The 17,085-nt window shown below is 48.0% G+C and overlaps 2 pseudogenes; one reads left to right on the forward strand and one right to left on the reverse strand.

The window, feature by feature from the left end:
- The first annotated feature begins 563 nt into the window (after nucleotides 1-563).
- On the forward strand, nucleotides 564-2,855 carry LOC125533846 (subtilisin-like protease 1 pseudogene; annotated as a pseudogene).
- Nucleotides 2,856-5,372: 2,517 nt separating this feature from the next.
- LOC125539367 (polyubiquitin-like) lies at nucleotides 5,373-6,439 on the reverse strand (annotated as a pseudogene).
- Between the last annotated feature and the right edge of the window lie 10,646 nt (nucleotides 6,440-17,085).

The raw sequence follows: 17,085 nt of genomic DNA on the forward strand, positions 1-17,085 counted from the left end.
TGAGGATTTTGGTGTTACTGTTACTACACCTACTACACTCTTGTCAGATATACTTGTGCTATCAGTATTGCGCGGGACCCAGTGATGCATGAGCTTACCAAGCATATTGGTGTTGATGCTTTCTTCGTACGCGCCGGTGTACAGGACCATGTTATCGCTCTTCGGTATACAGCCTCCTGTACATGTATATATCATGGCTTTTGTCTCCTGATAATATCAAGTTGCTATTTCTAACATTTTAGACACAAACAACAAAAAACAACAAATTATCGTGTTTTAAATCAAAATTTTGCGCATGTTAACTATACTTTATCCTGATGCTTCTCACTGGATATGCTTCGTCTTGATCGAAGGTAAACGTCAAGGGAGGCTGCCAGCCTGCAGCCCCACTCCCGATTCGCATGCAAAATAATCAACGCCCATTGTTCGTATCGCCCCCATTTCGTTGGTTAACCAGGCATCGCATTCACAAAGCTGGCATTTGGAGCAATCTATTGGACACTGTGACAGGATCCTAGCACGTACGTAGTATATATGCTCCCACACGAACAACATCTCAAGCAAGAAAAGCCATGGAAACCACAAGGCTATCCTTGCTCTCTCTTCTTCCGTTCCTTCTCCTCGCGATCGCTGCCGAGGCAACCGGCGGCGAGCTTAGCACGTACATCGTCCACGTGCAAGCAGAGGAGAACCGCGTGTTCGGCACCGCGGACGGCCGGAAGGCGTGGTACCACTCGTTCCTCCCGGACCATGGCCGGCTCGTGCACGCGTACCACCACGTCGCGAGCGGGTTCGCGGCCCGGCTGACGCGGCGTGAGCTTGAGGCGTTGTCCGCCATGCCGGGGTTCCTCAGCGCGACCCGTGCCCGGACGTACACGACGCTGACGACGCACACGCCCGAGTTCCTGGGGCTGAACGTCGAGCAGGGGCGGCGGAACTACACGTCGGAGTTCGGCGCCGGGGTCATCGTCGGTGTGATCGACACCGGCATCTTCCCGGACCACCCGTCCTTCAGCGACGAAGGCATGCCGCCGCCGCCGGCCAAGTGGAAGGGGCGCTGCGACTTCAGCGGCACCTCGTGCAACAATAAGATCATCGGCGCGCGCAACATGGTCGCCGCCCTCAACGGCCCGAACGGCACTTCCGCGCGGGTGCCGCCGGTCGATGAGTTTGGGCACGGGACTCACACGGCAAGCACCGCCGCTGGGGCGGTCGTGCCGGGCGCTAACGTGCTCGGCCACGCATGGGGCACCGCCGCCGGGATGGCAGTCCGCGCGCACATCGCCATGTACAAGGTGTGCTACGGAAAAGTTTTTGTAGACTGCGAGGATGCCGACATACTGGCTGGCATTGACGCCGCCGTGGGCGACGGCTGCGACGTCATCTCCATGTCTCTCGGCGGGCCGTCGGTGCCCTTTCACCTAAACCCTATGGCCATCGGGACGTTCGGCGCCATGGAGAAGGGCATTTTTGTGAGCATGGCTGCTGGCAACTCCGGCCCGGGAGAGAGCACCGTGATAAACGAGGCTCCATGGATGCTCACCGTCGCCGCGAGTACCATGGACCGCTCGATTCGTTCGACCGTGCAGCTGGGGAACGGTGCGTATTTCCACGGCGAGTCGCTATACCAGCCAAACGTTGGCTTCTGCCCGTTGGTCTATGCGGGCGCGAGTGGGAAGCCATTCGCCGAGTTCTGCGGAAATGGCAGTCTGGACGGCTTCGACGTCAAGGGCAAGATAGTGCTGTGTGAACTCACGAAAAACATCTCGGTGATCAACCAAGGTGAGGTGGTGGAGAGTGCCGGCGGCGTCGCCATGATCTTGGCGAGCCCGTTTTTCCGAGGGTACGACAAGTTAGCCCAGGAGAACATCCTCCCGGCGTCGAGCGTCGACTACCTCGCGACCGCAGCCATCAAATCCTACCTTAACTCCACGGCGAACCCGATGGCGCGTATGGGCTTCAGGGGTACATTACTCGGCACGTCACCTGCTCCGTCGATCGTGTTCTTCTCGTCTCGGGGGCCTAACCGTCAGAGCACTGGCATTCTGAAGCCCGACATCACGGGCCCCGGAGTGAACGTGCTCGCGGCATGGCCGTTTCAGGTCGGCCCACCGTCGGCGCCGGTCCTCCCTGGGCCGACCTTCAACATCATCTCCGGCACATCCATGTCCACACCGCACCTTGCCGGCATCGCCGCTTTGATCAAGAGCAAGCGTCCGGACTGGTCACCGGCGGCGATCAAGTCGGCAATGATGACGACAGCCGACATCACCGACCGCTCCGGCAATCCCATACTCAACGAGCAGCGTGTGGTGGCCAACCTCTTCGCCACCGGCGCCGGACACGTCAACCCAATGAAGGCTGCTGACCCTGGCCTAGTCTACGACATCACCCCCGAGGATTACGTCGGCTACCTCTGTAGCATGTACACGAGCCAGCAGGTCTCGGTGATCGCGCGCCGGCCGATTGACTGCTTGACCACCGTCGTCATCAGCGACCGCCTGCTGAATTACCCTTCGATCTCGGTCGCTTTCCCAGCTTCCTGGAATTCAACTGCGCCCGTGGTCGTCAGGCGCAAGGTGAAGAACGTCGGGGAGGTGCCTTCGGTGTACTACGCGGCGATCGACATGCCGAGCAGCGCCGTAAGCATGGACGTATTTCCGAGGGAGCTTGATTTCGTCGAGGAGGGCCAGGAGCTGACTTTCTCGGTATACTTGTGGCCGAGGCAGAGTGCTACGAGGGCGGTGCAGGGTGCGCTGCGGTGGGTGTCCGAGAAGCACACCGTACGGAGCCCAATCTCTGTCACCTTTGCTTGATTACATACTTGATTTTCGGCATGAGAGATGAAGGATCCAAGAGCAGAATAAAGAGAGGACTTTCAGGAGGAACGCCGCCGTCTCGAGGCCGAATTTGGGCAAGGGCACTTTTGCCCTCCTGTGAAGCGATTCTGCCGGGGAAAATTCCCTCCGAAAAGGGGAAATCGAAGCCATCGTCATCACCAACAACCCTCTCATCTTTGGGAGGTCAATCTTCATCAACATCTTCAACAACACGATCTCATCTCAAACCCTAGTTTGAATATTCAGTTTTGCCTTTTTTTAAATCAAGAAAAAAAAACTTTTGGATATTCAATCTTACCTTTTAAAAAAATCAACGGGGAAAAACATTTTCTGACAACTGCGTAGTGAGGTTCACAAAACGAAACTTTGAAAACACCAACAGTTGCGACTTGCACTGATTTGGCACGGATGTATTTTGGTTGACAATATCGTGTGGACTTCATGTTAAGATTTTTTTTAAGGGAATCATGTTATGTTAAGTGTTTTTGAGACAATCATGTTATGTTAAGTAATAATCCCAAATTACCTTTTGAAAAAGGCTGGTCACAAGCTCAGGTTTGCAGCTTTGATATTGGCCCGCGTTCACGTCAAATCGTTGGCCAGGCCGGCCGGGTGCTAGGCCTCGTTGCAGGCCTTTTGCCTTTTGGTGGACAGCAATGCAAAAGCTGAAGCTGGCCTACAACAGCCCGTCAATTTAATTTTTTACTTTTTCTGGGTTGTTAAAATCACTAAGCACAATAAATGCCTTAAAAAATTATTTCCTCCGTTTCAAAATAGATGACTTAACTTTATACTAACTTTAGAAGGAGTACTACTAAGCATGTAGGCACAATCTTTCAGAAAAAGATGACATTACTAAGCATAAAGCAACTGGAATAAGATGGCACGGCTGGAGCCAAACAACAAAGCTTCCCGCATGCTAGGTACATCTTCTCCATCTCTTTGGCATGTTCGACTCCGAACCGTGGAGGAGTCACTGATCAATATAAGAGGTAAAGTTTAATTTTCACTTATGTTATATATATATATATATATATATATATGTGTGTGTGTGTGTGTGTTGAAAGCACGAGTGATGGCAGATCCAAACAATCTCGACCGTCTATCCACACTATCTGACAGTCGAAAACATCCCAATGTTAAGCACCAAGCCACCAACCACATTGAGCGCACATGCATCCCACTAATCAATCATTCCACTCTAATTCCTCCCTACCCGCCAATTGAATATCCCTCCCATGCAACCAACTCAGGTTGCTCCTCCGCACGGGTCGCCTCCTGCCGCACTCCATCCCCGCAGATGCCGCTCGTTCTTGTACTCCCATCGTACGCTTGATGTCAATGGTACACAAAGCAGCGAGGGTTGTGCGGCGAAGAACAGGCTCCTTCCGACGTTGGTACCTCTCTCTCCCCCTCCCCCTCCCCCTCCCCCCCCCCCCCGATCTCTCGATCGAGCAAAGGCATGAGCTGACGATCTAGATCGAGCAGGTCAACAACCGATCTTTGATTTGGTTTGTCGTTCATCTCAGGTGATTTCTTCTCTAGAAAATAACTTAGAACATCAAAAACTGCAATTTGAAATGGTTCATGCAAACTGAATTTGATCGATCCCGCATTCCTGAAAATTTATGAATAGGACAATGGTTCGTGTTTTCTTCTAGACGTCTGCTGTATCAAATCCCTCTGAACATCCATACACTTATTAGATTTCAAAACAAGGCCATGATAGTTGGCATTCCCGCTTCAGGTATAAGCTCAACTCAATCATCTCCAATTAGTATTCTTTCTTGCTATCCATGTCTTAAAAGAGTACACGGTTTGGACCCCTCTGCAGAATGAATTTTCAGAACTCAAACACAGGTGTTCAAGTTGCGATTCCAATGTGCAATTCCGATTTGTATTTTCTCATGCTGCTTCATCATCCCCTTTTGTTTGCGCTTATACTTGGAACATTTATTCTCACTGGCTGTATATACTTCTAAGTCTGCCAGATTATAGCCCAGTTAAGCTAATTCTGCCAGTTGCATTTGATTGAAAATAGAATCAAACAGCATGAGAAATTTGCAATGCATATTTATTTGAAAAGTTTGGTTGTATTTAATTTTGAATTTCCTGTTACTTTTAAGGGAGCGGCCTATTGTTTAGTATCAACCGATGCAATAACAACAATTCAAATTTTGAATGAGAATAATCTTGATGCAGTACACGTCAGAAGTTTAATTCTTTACCAGACACGCTGCAAAAATTGGAAGGTTACATTAACGCAGCAGGGATGCCACAAAATAGATCCAGAAGGATTTCAAGAAATAATCAGCAGCAATATCCAGGTTTAGGAATAAATTGCATCATCCAAATCGTACAGCTAACGAGTAGGATCAAGCAAGCAATTCCAGCGCAAGCAATGAACAGAAATGAAATCAGAGAAGGAATAGTAAGATCATTGCCAAACAAGCAACACAAGCACAAGATTTGCCCGAAAGTTCACTTATCCATTACTTAGATGTTACTGTACCAGCAACTTCGTAAACCAAACACGTAACAGTGACTTGATAGTTCATTAAACCAACATAGGACTGATGCGAACGATGAAACAGTTCAAATGAAACAGACACAACGAACGACCATGCATAAACCAGCAGGTCCAACGCCAGGGCAATTACTGACCACCACGGAGGCGGAGCACAAGGTGGAGGGTGGACTCCTTCTGAATGTTGTAGTCCGCAAGGGTGCGGCCATCCTCCAGCTGCTTGCCGGCAAAGATCAGGCGTTGCTGGTCCGGGGGAATGCTCTCCTTATCCTGGATCTTGGCCTTGACATTGTCAATGGTGTCAGAGCTCTCAACCTCCAGAGTGATGGTCTTCCCCGTCAGGGTCTTCACGAAGATTTGCATGCCACCACGAAGACGCAGGACAAGGTGAAGGGTGGACTCCTTCTGGATGTTGTAGTCAGCGAGGGCGCGGCCATCCTCCAGCTGCTTGCCAGCAAAGATGAGACGCTGCTGGTCTGGAGGAATGCACTCCTTGTCCTGGATCTTGGCCTTGACATTGTCGATGGTGTCGAAGCTCTCAACCTCAAGGGTGATGGTCTTGCCAGTGAGGGTCTTCACGAAGATCTGCATGCCTCCCCGAAGGCGGAGGACAAGGTGGGGGTGGACTCCTTCTGGATGTTGTAGTCAGCGAGGGTGCGGCCATCCTCTAGCTGCTTGCCAGCAAAGATGAGACGCTGCTGGTCCGGAGGAATGCCCTCCTTGTCATGGATCTTGGCCTTGACATTGTCGATGGTGTCAGAGCTCTCAACCTCAAGGGTGATGGTCTTGCCAGTGAGGGTCTTCACAAAGATCTGCATGCCTCCCCGAAGGCGGAGGACAAGGTGGAGGGTGGACTCCTTCCGGATGTTGTAGTCAGCGAGGGTGCGACCATCCTCCAGCTGCTTGCCAGCGAAGATGAGACGCTGCTGGTCTGGAGGAATGCCCTCCTTGTCCTGGATCTTGGCCTTGACATTGTCGATGGTGTCAGAGCTCTCAACCTCGAGGGTGATGGTCTTGCCGATGAGGGTCTTCACGAAGATCTGCATCTGCAAAGAAGAATCCCAAAACAGAATGGTTAGGCTCAAGAAGCAGACCGAGCAAACTAATATGACAAATATTAAAACATAGATAAAGCTTCTATATCATGCCGTAGAGATTACACAAACAGCAGTAGCATATTTTTTGACTTAAGAGAGAAACTAACATACGGTATGTGCATGCAGATGCACCAAAAAAACTGAAAATTAATTATCTCAAGGGTTCCACATAGCAGTCGGACATGCTTATATCAGGCAAAGGAAGAAGCCTACCTTTTTCAGAGGAAAATCAACTAACAACCCTAAGCCTAGGTTAGGACTATCTCGGTAGAACAAGAATATGATCACGAGGCAGATTATGCGGCTACCATTTTATTCAATCATAAAGAGTTACGCAAATCTATCACGCAGGAGCGGATGAACTACCAGAGAAATCATGCATACGAGCCTATACGTCTTAATAAGGAATTAATTGACCGAGAACACGAACAAATCTGCCCCTTCAATCTATCAATCTACATGCACATGGCCCCCAGGGACGAGTCTCTCTGGATAGAGCTAGCAAACCAAAAAAGGAAAGAAACGCCTCACGCACATGGCCCCCAGGGACGAGTCTGTCACAATCGTAACTGCTGGTCACGCCGATGCAGCAAATCCTCCTTCCCCTTCCCAGTCGTAGACTCCCAAACCTCCCCCTTGACATGCCCTTCTCCATCTGTCCTCTCCTCCATTGCCACAACTATTGCCCCCATTTTGGAGGCCATGGACCTGAGAGGTGAGCTTCTATCTTGATGTGCCCTCTCAAACACCTTCACTTTTACAAAATCCTATGGAACGAAGGGTTTATCAATGAGGGAATATACAACAACATGGCAGTTAATGCTTTTGAAACTGCAAAAAAGAACTACTAAGGCATTATGCATGCAAAATAATGTGTTTTTTGGGCAAGTTGGAATGATGTGAAGGCAAGTCTGGAATGATTTCTAGGCAACTCTTGGTGGAAACACAGGGAAACCCCTCTCTTGAAATTACTATTCTAGTTTATGCTTGGATTTTAAGCATCTACAGAGTGTTGTAGGTTGCCCGACGTTGTTGTTTTTTAGCTGATCTTCAATCTTGTCAAAGCTTTTGGGAAAGTTGTGTAGGCAACCACGTAGAAAAAAATGCAGGCAACTCATGTTTCTTTTGTGGTAGAAAAATAAATTAAGGAAAAAAGAGGTCTTGAAAGTTACAGGGTTTGGATTTTACTAGTGAATTTTGGGGCAAATATATCCTCGAACTACAGGTTGCGCAATTGTAGTAGTAGTTGACGTGTTTCGTTGTGAATTTTGCTACTCCCTCCATTCCCTTATACAAGGCCACTATCAAAAATACATTTTGCATCAATACGAGGCCACCAATAGTAATCAAAGCAAAAATTAATGATGTTTCCTCGTACTAGCAACTTTTTAATACTTGCTGTATAGGTTTAATTGGTCACACTCGTGACTCTTTGCTGCAATCTTGTGCATGCGTGTAATTGTAAGTGTATCTAGTGCCCCCTTAGTGATTTTGGTGTATTGAAGACTTATAAGTTAAGGGACTAATGCGTTTGTGAGTGTACACAGGTCTATAAGTCTATGAGGAGTTTGATATTTATAGAGAAAGTCGACCCCTAAAAATGAAGTTCTTCGACTGAAGACTTTGGATTTCTGAAGACTTTCTGAAGACTTTGAAAGTGAAGAAATTGGTGTGACCTTGAAGACTTGGTATTCATTAGAGGAACATGAAGCGTGAAGACTTTTGTTTTCGTAGTTTCATTTTCTGTTTCTTGAGTCATAGGAAACACCGTACTGTTAAAGGGGGTCGAGAAAATACTAAGGAAAAATTTCCATGTGATGCTCAACTCAAAATCCTACACCTAACAATCCCTTCGAGTGAAGCCATTGGAAATCTCATACAGTCCAGTCATATTCTTTAGCGACAGAGACGAAGTTCTTCTGGTCTCTGAGGAATTTGTTCTGACTGAGGAGTTAGGAATTCGCCAGTGCGGATTTCCTACACAGTGAGGAACATGATAGCCCTGAGGATTTTGCTACTCAAAATTCCGATTGTTGCTGTGCTATGCGCAAGCTGTCGTGGTTCTAAGTCTGACAGTAGTGTAGGGGGGTACGTATGGAGAGGCTAGATCCTAGCTATGGAGAAGTTGTAAGCACACAAGGTTTACGAGTTCAGGCCCTTCTCGAAGGAAGTAATAGCCCTACGTCTCGGAGCCCGGAGGCGGTCGACTGAATTATGTGTGTATGAGTTACAGAGGTGCGAACCCCTGTCTCGGAGGAGGTGGTGGCTTATATAGAGTGCGCCAGGACCCCGGCCAGCCCACGTTACCAAGGGTTCAATGTACATTAAGGCGGGGCGTTACTGGTAACGCTGGTAATAAAGTGCTATGATGACCATAAAAGCTATTTAATGACCGACCGTTAGCGTGCGGAGTGACTTTAGGTCTCCTGGCCGTCGAGTGGTTTGGTCTTGGTCGAGTGATTGCTTCTTGGTCGAGTGTCTTTGAGTCTGTCGAGTGGGACACCTTCAAGCTGATTGAAAGGTGATTTCTTCTAGAGATGTCCTTGGGTAGGGTAGGTAGGACAGGTCCATGACCCTACCCTAGGTACATAGCTTCATCATTCACCCCCGAATGGATCGAGGTTTGAGTGCGGAAGGAGTTGAGAACCTCTCCGACTCTTTTTTCATGCCGTGAGCATATCTAGGTTCAGACCAACGGACCTGAGTGATGACAGCAACTTCCTTTTCAATTGCCTTGATCCATTCTTAATTCCTCGTCGAGTGGGTTTCTTTACTTGTAAGGCTCCGAGTGATGGTGTGGAGGAGATCTTTGGTCTGACAAGTTGTTTGCTGTGCGCAGATTTCGTGGGATCCAAATTTTGGGGAAGCGCGCGGGACGGGGAAGGCCGCAGTAATCGGATGGGATAGAGCAGAGCCGCCTTGATCCCCGTGCCACCTTTTTCGCCATGTATCGCTCGCGCGGTCGTTACGGGATTTCATAGAGCCACCTGGGCCTACCCGTCAGCCACTTGAGAGCGGCCTGATATAAAGCGCCGGACCGGAGTCTCCCGAACAGCGCACCTCATTACTTCTTCTCTTCCTCACGCCCCTCCGCTGCGCTCGCTCTCGCCCTAGCGCCACCGCACCGCACGCGTTTCGCCGGCGACAATGGGGAAGGAGAAGACAGCGGCTCTGGAGCGGGCCAAGAAGGCGACGACGAGGTCGAAGGGGAAGGAGACCAGCCGGGGCGGATCTTCCTCGTGGTCTGGCCTGCCGAGGGGTTGGATCCAGGGCGACTGGGTCCACTCGAGGATCTCCCAAGAAGACCTCGACGACTTGGCCGAAGGGGGGCTGATCCCCTATGACTCGGCTGTTGAGGAACGTTGCAGAAAACAAAAAAAATTCTACGGTTTCACCAAGATCTATCTATGAGTTCATCTAGCAACGAGTGATCGGAGTGCATCTACATACCTTTGTAGATCGCGAGCGGAAGCGTTCAAGAGAACGAGGTTGAGGGAGTCGTACTCGTCGTGATCCAAATCACTGGAGATCCTAGCGCCGAACGGACGGCACCTCCGCGTTCAACACACGTATGAAGCGGATGACGTCTCCTCCTTCTTGATCCAGCAAGGGGGGAGGAGAGGTTGACGGAGATCCAGCAGCATGACGGCGTGGTGGTGGATGCAGCAGTGATCGCAGCAGGGCTTCGCCGAGCTTCTGCGAGAGGGAGAGGTGTAGCAGGGGAGAGGGAGGCGCCAAGACTTCAGGTGCGGCTGCCCTCCCTCCCCCCTCCTTTATATAGGCCCCCTAGGGGGGTGCGCCGGCCCTCGGAGATGGGATCTCCTAGGGGGGCGGCGGCCAAGGGGGTGGAGTGCCCCCCAAGGCAAGTGGAGGCGCCCCCTCCCCTAGGGTTCCCAACCCTAGGCGCATGGGGGGCCCAAAGGGGGGGCGCACCAGCCCACTATGGGCTGGTTCCCTTCCCCACTTCAGCCCATGGGGCCCTCCGAGATGGGTGGCCCCACCCGGTGGACCCCCGGGACCCTTCTGGTGGTCCCGGTACAATATCGGTGACCCCCGAAACTCTCCCGATGGCCGAGTCTGCACTTCCTATATATAATTCTTCACCTCCGGACCATTCCGGAACTCCTCGTGATGTCCGGGATCTCATCCGGGACTCCGAACAACTTTCGGGTTACTGCATACTCATATCTCTACAACCCTAGCGTCACTGAACCTTAAGTGTGTAGACCCTACGGGTTCGGGAGACATGTAGACATGACCGAGACGGCTCTCCAGTCAATAACCAACAGCGGGATCTGGATACCCATGTTGGCTCCCACATGCTCCTTGATGATCTCATCGGATGAACCACGATGTCGAGGATTCAAGCAACCCCGTATACAATTCCCTTTGTCAATCGGTACGTTACTTGCCCGAGATTCGATCGTCGGTATCCCAATACCTCGTTCAATCTCGTTACCGGCAAGTCACTTTACTCGTACCATAATGCATGATCCCGTGACCAGACATTTGGTCACTTTGAGCTCATTATGATGATGCATTACCGAGTGGGCCCAGAGATACCTCTCCGTCATACGGAGTGACAAATCCCAGTCTTGATCCGTGTCAACCCAACAGGCACTTTCGGAGATACCCGTAGTATACCTTTATAGTCATCCAGTTACGTTGTGATGTTTGGTACACCCAAAGCACTCCTACGGTATCCAGGAGTTACACGATCTCATGGTCTAAGGAAAAGATACTTGACATTGGAAAAACTCTAGCAAACGAACTATACGATCTTGTGCTATGTTTAGGATTGGGTCTTGTCCATCACATCATTCTCCTAATGATGTGATCTCGTTATCAATGACATCCAATGTCCATAGTCAGGAAACCATGACTATCTGTTGATCAACGAGCTAGTCAACTAGAGGCTTACTAGGGACATGTTGGTGCCTATGTATTCACACATGTATTACAATTTCCGGATAACACAATTATAGCATGAATAAAAGAAAATTATCATGAACAAGGAAATATAATAACAATCCTTTTATTATTGCCTCTAGGGCATATTCCCAACAGTCTCCCACTTGCACTAGAGTTAATAATCTAGTTACATTGTGATGAATCGAACACCCATAGAGTTCTGGTGTTGATCATGCTTTGCCCTAGGGAGAGGTTTAATCAACGGATCTGCGACATTCAGATCCGTATGTACTTTACAAATATCTATGTCTCCATCTTGAACATTTTCACGAATGGAGTTGAAGCGACGCTTGATGTGCCTGGTCTTCTTGTGAAACCTGGGCTTCTTGGCAAGTGCAATAGCTCCAGTGTTGTCACAGAAGAGTTTGATCGGCCCCGATGCATTGGGTATGACTCCTAGGTCGGTGATGAACTCCTTCACCCAAATTGCTTCATGCGCTGCCTCCGAGGCTGCCATGTACTCCGCTTCACATGTAGATCCCGCCACGACGCTCTGCTTGCAGCTGCACCAGCTTACTGCTCCACCATTCAACATATACACGTATCCAGTTTGTGACTTAGAGTCATCTAGATCTGTGTCGAAGCTAGCGTCGACGTAACCCTTTACGACGAGCTCTTTGTCACCTCCATAAACGAGAAACATGTCCTTAGTCCTTTTCAGGTACTTTAGGATATTCTTGACCGTTGTCAGTGTTCCTTGCCGGGATTACTTTGGTACCTTCCTACCAAACTTATGGCAAGGTTTACATCAGGTCTGGTACACAGCATGGCATACATAATAGACCCTATGGCTGAGGCATAGGGGATGACACTCATCTCTTCTATATCTTCTGCCGTGGTCGGACATTGAGCTGAGCTCAATTTCATACCTTGCAACACAGGCAAGAACTCCTTCTTAGACTGATCCATATTGAACTTCTTCAATATCTTATCAAGGTATGTGCTTTGTGAAAGACCTATGAGGCGTCTTGATCTATCTCTATAGATCTTGATGCCTAATATATAAGCAGCTTCTCCAAGGTCCTTCATTGAAAAACTCTTATTCAAGTAGGCCTTAATGCTGTCCAAGAGTTCCATATCATTTCCCATCAAAAGTATGTCATCTACATATAATATGAGAAATGCTACAAAGCTCCCACTCACTTTCTTGTAAACGCAGGCTTCTCCATAAGTCTGCATAAACCCAAACGCTTTGATCATCTCATCAAAGCGAATGTTCCAACTCCGAGATTCTTGCACCAGCCCATAAATGGATCGCTGGAGCTTGCATACCTTGTTAGCATTCTTAGGGTCGACAAAACCTTCCGGCTGCATCATATATAGTTCTTCCTTAAGATAAGCGTTAAGGAATGCCGTTTTGACGTCCATTTGCCATATCTCATAATCATAGTATGCGGCAATTGCTAACATGATTCGGACGGACTTCAGCTTTGCTACGGGAGAGAAAGTCTCATCATAGTCAACCCCTTAAACTTGTCGATAACCCTTAGCGACAAGCCTAGCTTTATAGATGGTCACATTACCATCCGCGTCTATCTTCTTCTTAAAGATCCATTTATTTTCTATGGCTCGCCGACCATCGGGCAAGTCAGTCACAGTCCATACTTCGTTTTCATACATGGATCCTATCTCGGATTTCATGGCTTCCAACCATTTGTCGGAATCCGGGCCCGCCATCGCTTCTTCACAGTTCGAAGGTTCACCGTTGTCTAACAACATGATTTCCAAGACAGGGTTGCCGTACCACTCTGGTGCGGAACGTGTCCTTGTGGACCTACGAAGTTCAGTAGCAACTTGATCTGAAGTTTCATGATCATCATCATTAACTTCCTCTCTAGTCGGTGCAGGCACCTCAGGAACATTTTCCTGAGTTGCGCCACTTTCCGGTTCAAGAGATAATACTTCGTCAAGTTCTACTTTCCTCCCACTTCTTTCGAGAGAAACTCTTTCTCTAGAAAGGATCCATTCTTGGCAACAAAGATCTTGCCTTCGGATCTGAGGTAGAAGGTATACCCAATAGTTTCTTTAGGGTATCCTATGAAGACGCATTTTTCCGACTTGGGTTCGAGCTTTTCAGGTTGAAGTTTTTTGACATAAGCATCGAATCCCCAAACTTTTAGAAACGACAGCTTAGGTTTCTTCCCAAACCATAATTCATATGGTGTCGTCTCAACGGATTTCGACGGAGCCCTATTTAAAGTGAATGCGGCAGTCTCTAAAGCATAGCCCCAAAATGATAGCGGTAAATCGGTAAGAGACATCATAGATCGCACCATATCTAATAGAGTGCGATTACGACGTTCGGACACACCATTACGCTGAGGTGTTCCAGGCGGCGTGAGTTGTGAAACTATTCCACATTTTCTTAAGTGTGTGCCAAATTCGTGACTCAAGTATTCTCCCCCACGATCTGATCGCAAGAACTTGATTTTCCTATCACGTTGATTCTCAACCTCACTCTGAAATTCCTTGAACTTTTCAAAGGTCTCAGACTTGTGTTTCATTAAGTAGACATACCCATATCTACTCAAGTCATCAGTGAGGGTGAGAACATAACGATAGCCACCGCGAGACTCAACACTCATTGGACCGCACACATCAGTATGTATGATTTCCAATAAGTTGGTTGCTCGCTCCATTGTTCCTGAGAACGGAGTCTTGGTCATCTTACCCATGAGGCATGGTTCGCACGTGTCAAATGATTCATAATCAAGAGACTCTAAAAGTCCATCTGCATGGAGCTTCTTCATGCGTTTGACACCTATGTGACCACCAGTGCCACAAGTATGTGGGACTATCATTATCAACCTTACATCTTTTGGTATTCACATTATGAATATGTGTAGCATTACACTCGAGATTCATTAAGAATAAACCATTCACCATCGGAGCATGACCATAAAACATATCTCTCATATAAATAGAACAACCATTATTCTCGGATTTAAATGAGTAGCCATCTCGAATTAAACGAGATCCCGATACAATGTTCATGCTCAAAGCTGGCACTAAATAACAATTATTGAGGTTTAAAACTAATCCCGTAGGTAAATGTAGAGGTAGCGTGCCGACGGCGATCACATCGACCTTGGAACCATTAGCGACGCGCATCGTCACCTCGTCCTTTGCCAGTCTCCGCTTATTCCGCAGCTCCTGCTTTGAGTTACAAATGTGAGCAACCGCACCGGTATCAAATACGCAGGAGCTACTACGAGTACTGGTAAGGTACACATCAATTACATGTATATCACATATACCTTTCGTGTTGCCGGCCTTCTTGTCCGCTAAGTATTTGGTGCAGTTCCGCTTCCAGTGACCACTTCCCTTGCAATAAAAACACTCAGTCTCGGGCTTGGGTCCATTCTTTGGCTTCTTCCCGGCAGCTTGCTTACCGGGCGCGGCAACTGCCTTGCCGTCCTTCTTGAAGTTCTTTTTACCCTTGCCTTTCTTGAACTTAGTGGTTTTATTCACCATCAACACTTGATGTTCCTTTTTGACTTCTACCTCTGCTGATTTCAACATTGAATATACCTCAGGAATGGTCTTTTCCATCCCCTGCATATTGAAGTTCATCACAAAGCTCTTGTAGCTCGGTGGAAGCGACTGAAGGATTCTGTCAATGACCGCGTCATCTGGGAGATTAACTCCCAGCTGAGTCAAGCAGTTATGTAACCCAAACACAGTGAGTATGTGCTCACTGACAGAACTGTTTTCCTCCATCTTACAGCTGAAGAACTTGTCGGAGACTTCATATCTCTCGACCCGGGCATGAGTTTGAAAAACCATTTTCAGCTCTTCGAACATCTCATATGCTCCGTGTCTCTCAAAACGCTTTTGGAGCCCCGGTTCTAAGCTGTAAAGCATGCCGCACTGAACGAGGGAGTAATCATCAGCACGTGTTTGCCAAGCGTTCATAACGTCTTGGTTCTGTGGGACAGGTGCGTCACCTAGCGGTGCTTCTAGGACATAATCTTTCTTGGCAGCTATGAGGATGATCCTCAGGTTCTGGACCGAGTCTGTATAGTTGCTGCCATCATCTTTCAGCTTGGTTTTCTCTAGGAACGCGTTGAAGTTGAGGACAACGTGGGCCATTTGATCTACAAGACATATTGTAAAGATTTTAGACTAAGTTCATGATAATTAAGTTCATCTAATCAAATTATTCAATGAACACCCACTCAGATTAGACATCCCTCTAGTCATCTAAGTGAAACATGATCCGACTCGACTAGGCCGTGTCCAATGATCACGTAAGACGGACTAGTCATCATCGGTGAACATCTCCATGTTGATCGTATCTTTCATACGACTCATGTTCGACCTTTTGGTCTCTTGTGTTCCGAGGCCATGTCTGTACATGCTAGGCTCATCAAGTTAACCTAAGTGTTTGCATGTGTAAAACTGTCTTACACCCGTTGTATGTGAACGTTGGAATCTATCACACCCGATCATCACGTGGTGCTTCGAAACAACGAACTGTCGCAACGGTGCACAGTTGGGGGAAACACTTTATTGAAATTATTATGAGGGATCATCTTATTTACTACCATCGTTCTAAGTAAACAAGATGCAAAAACATGATAAACATCACATGCAATCAAATAATAGTGACATGATATGGCCAGTATCATATAGCTTCCTTTGATCTCCATCTTGGGGCTCCATGATCATCTTGTCACCGGCATGACACCATGATCTCCATCATCATGATCTCCATCATCGTGTCTACATGAAGTTGCTCGCAAACTATTACTTCTACTACTACGGCTAACACGTTTAGCAATAAAGTAAAGTAATTTACATGGCGTTTCTCAATGACACGCAGGTCATACAAAAATAAAGACAACTCCTATGGCTCCTGCCGGTTGTCATACTTATCGACATGCAAGTCGTGATTCCTATTACAAGAACATGATCTCATACATCACATATATATCATTCATCATTCATCACAACTTTGGCCATATCATATCACAAAACACTTGCTGCAAAAACAAGTTAGACGTCCTCTAATTGTTGTTGCAAGTTTTACGTGGCTGCAATAGGGTTCTAGCAAGGACGTTTTCTTACCTACGTAAAAGCCACAACGTGATTTGTCAACTTCTATTTACCCTTCATAAGGACCCTTTTCATCGAATCCGCTCCAACTAAAGTGGGAGAGACAGGCACCCGCTAGCCACCTTATGCAACTAGTGCATGTCAGTCGGTGGAACCTGTCTCACGTAAGCTTACGTGTAAGGTCGGTCCGGGCCGCTTCATCCCACAATACCGCTGAAGCAAAATAAGACTAGTAGCGGCAAGAAAGTTGACAACATCTATGCCCACAACAAATTGTGTTCTACTCGTGCAAAGAGAACTACGCATAGACCTAGCTCATGATGCCACTGTTGGGGAACGTTGCAGAAAACAAAAAAAATTCTATGGTTTCACCAAGATCTATCTATGAGTTCATCTAGCAACGAGTGATCGGAGTGCATCTACATACCTTTGTAGATCGCGAGCGGAAGCGTTCAAGAGAACGGGGTTGAGGGAGTCGTACTCGTCGTGATCCAAATCACCGGAGATCCTAACGCCGAACGGACGGCACCTCCGCGTTCAACACACGTACGGAGCGGATGACGTCTCCTCCTTCTTGATCTAGCAAGGGAGG

This window comes from Triticum urartu, chromosome 2A (genome assembly GCF_056163025.1).
Source record: "Triticum urartu cultivar PI428250 chromosome 2A, HENAU_Tu73, whole genome shotgun sequence".
NCBI classification, from domain to species: Eukaryota; Viridiplantae; Streptophyta; class Magnoliopsida; order Poales; family Poaceae; genus Triticum; species Triticum urartu.